We start from the raw sequence: 3,199 nt of genomic DNA on the forward strand, positions 1-3,199 counted from the left end.
TCCTCATACTTTTGAAAAGGTAGTGATATAATTAAGCACCAAGCTGCTTTTTCATTGTATTACAAGATGTATACTTATAGAATTTCACATCTTTTATTTTTTTATCTCTTGACATTGTATACAAGATAGTCAAGGAATCATAAAAAATAGTTAAACAAAAAAATAGATGGGGAAGAAGGCATCATAGGGGAAAGGATCTCAACTTGTGGCCGATCTCTTTTCCCCCTCAAACCTAATTAACTATATCTACATTCTAGTAATAGCTAGTATACAACTAATCATACAAACAAGTAATTAGGGCAACATTGCTAATCATATATACTTTTGGTGTTGATAATATGGAATACTTACTAGCTTTCTCTAGAATAAAAATGAAAAACTTTGTAGCAAGGGAGCTTATTATCTGTTGAAGAATAGACCTCTCACGTATCACCACATATAAGTGTTCCACATTGGTTGAAGAAGAGAGAATTAATCGCTTTATAAGACTAGAGGGCTACTCTTTCTATTGCCATATGGTTTTGAAATGGAACCTCCTTTATACTTGTGAAGTAGACACTCTCTCTTGGTTCGTGAGTGTGGTCCAGAGCTGTATTTAAAATTATCGAAACTTTTTTCAAGCTGAACCCACTCTTTGGGTTATACCAGTACTCTTTCGTTCCTCAAACACCTCAGGTAAAAGCCTTTCCAAAATTTCGAGAAATAATTTCCATTCTTCTTGGTCTAATTTTTTAAAAGAGATGCCCTCGATTTCACTCTTTCTGCTTGGTACCGCGAAATTAATGCTCTTAACCAAGTGTCCCGCCTTGCGAGTTTCATTAACATCCATATCAACACTTAGACAATGTCCATGCTCTATTAGTGAGCATAACTTCTTATCATCATCAGATGAAAACTCCTTTACACAATGAGGTTGTAATGGTGCAAGTGGTGGCTTTCCTATAGTAGAAAATTGTGTTTGTAATGCCTTGTTATAATGTTTAGACATACTTTTTGGGATTTCTTCTTCACATTCCTCATCAAACAAAAACATAGAAGAATCATTTTCTACTATCTTTTCAACATCTTTTGTTAGCAAAGAAACAGCATCCTTTGCTCTAGCACAAATTCTTTCCAACACGCTCATTGTTTCCTCGCCGCCATGGCAATCTCGAGTCATCATCTCACCAATGTCACCAAGGCATAAACCCGCAAGAGTTGCTCTCTTTAAGAAGATGGTGCAAACAACAAGAACACGGATGGAAGACTCGTTGAGGCGAGGGAGTTGAGTACGTAAAAGCCTAGCATCTTCAAATGGATTAAGATTTGATATGTACTCTATTTCGGCATCTGAAAAGGGTATTGATGCTTGAGGCCAATGAAGCCACTCGAAATAAGGGTCATCTAACCACTCAGGTAAACAAAGCCCATGATCAATAGGAATGAGCTCGGCGGCACCTAGAGAGTGCTTGTCTAGTTCATACTTCTTAACAAGTATATTTCCAGAGTGTCGATCAATATTTAGAAGCCTTATATCAAGGATCCCAATACGATGAACCGAAGAGACCGAAAAACCAGAAGGACTAACATCCCCTGCATCAGAATCATGGTCTACAAAGCGTTGAAGAGACGCGATCTTGTATCGTGATGATGAGATAGGAGCTAAATCATTGACATGAAAATTAACATGAGAGAATTTGACAAGTGCTGTAGGAGGAACTCCAGCAAAACCATCATGATCAAGGAGATAAGCAGCCAACTCTCTTATGCCAGTTTCGCCAACTCGAATTGAGCGTTTTATTCCAGGCTGCCCAAGCATTCTCCCTGTAAACCCCTTTGGATTGTTGAATGCTAAAGGCTCCTCGTCCATTGGCTTTGTGACCGCGACAATTTCTTTGTTCCTATTATTTATAAAGTAAGCCCCTCCTAAACCATTTGAGACCGGCACCGGTTCCACACCAGAGGCTAAAGCTATAGCAACCTCAACAACAAGTGCTCGCGCTTTAGAGGCACCCTTACCACCAATGAGTTCAACCTTTTGAGTTTCACTATAAACAGAAGCATCCACCTTGTTAGTTAAAGTCAAGCAAGGAGTAGAGAAACTTCGTCGTTGGAAGCTTCTACTAAGATCTGCTTGGCCTAAGGAATGAGCCACATCAGTTGGGCTAGGCTCGACCGCAACAAAATCAAGATTAGTGAAAGACAGAAGCCTACATCTTTGAGATCGAGAAGGAGGTTTTAATCCATGATGTTGATCAACAACTACAGCCATTTCGGAATCGAGTTCAAGTGAGGGTGATTGAAGAATAAGCACTTCACAATTCTGTTTAGTAGACTTATGAAATTGAGGTTGATTATCAAAGAGGAAGAAATTAAAAATTCCTTTCAACATTTAGCTATCCCAAGAACAATCTGTAGCCATTGGATATATTTTCCTACATACAATCAAGTATTACAAAAAATAATTCAGACGAATAATTAAACTAGGCAAAAATCATAACCAATTTTTTTAAAAAAAAAAAAATAAATAAATAAATTGGACACTAGAAATATTTTATATTTAATTAACTTACCTATGTATTTGTCCCTCGCTCCTCTGCACATATCTCGTCAAAATTCTGCAAGATTTATCATTCAAATAATGAAAAAATGATCAAGAACAAAAAATCATTATTCCAAATTCAACATGATAAAAAAACAAAAGGGAATGAATATCTCATCATTTAATTATCACTCTCTCGCTACATGAAAAAGGTGAAAACATGACGGGTTAATTTATTTTTATTTTTATTTATTTTTTTTTTTTACATACATGAAGTAAAGTTCATGAAAAAAGTAATATTTACAACACTAAATTTTATGCTTTTTTATACATTCATATATTATCAATTTGTAAAGAACATAACAATTTCATTATCAATAATATTATTTACTCAAAAAACATCAATCATTATAACAAGAACGTTAATTTCATCCTTACACTAAAATTTACTTAAATAAAAAAAAAATATATATGACTTTGTTAAGAGCATAAAAATTATTGCATTATCTTTAAAAAAAAAATCATCAATCATATTTCATCCTTACACTAAAATTTACTTAATATAAAGTTTTTTATCAATAAAAGAAAGACAGAGATTAAAACGAACCCTGAACACTGAGAAAGGCATTCAGGCACGACGAAAACAAGCCAAAGAGAGCGCGAGACAATGAAAATGAT

General features: G+C 34.9%; 1 pseudogene; it reads right to left on the minus strand.

Moving 5' to 3' along the window:
• Positions 1 to 616: 616 nt before the first annotated feature.
• LOC145582517 (phosphatidylinositol 4-kinase gamma 8 pseudogene) lies at positions 617 to 2,747 on the minus strand (annotated as a pseudogene).
• Between the last annotated feature and the right edge of the window lie 452 nt (positions 2,748 to 3,199).

Source organism: Chenopodium album, chromosome 15 (genome assembly GCF_948465745.1).
Source record: "Chenopodium album chromosome 15, dcCheAlbu1.1, whole genome shotgun sequence".
Taxonomy (NCBI): domain Eukaryota; kingdom Viridiplantae; phylum Streptophyta; class Magnoliopsida; order Caryophyllales; family Amaranthaceae; genus Chenopodium; species Chenopodium album.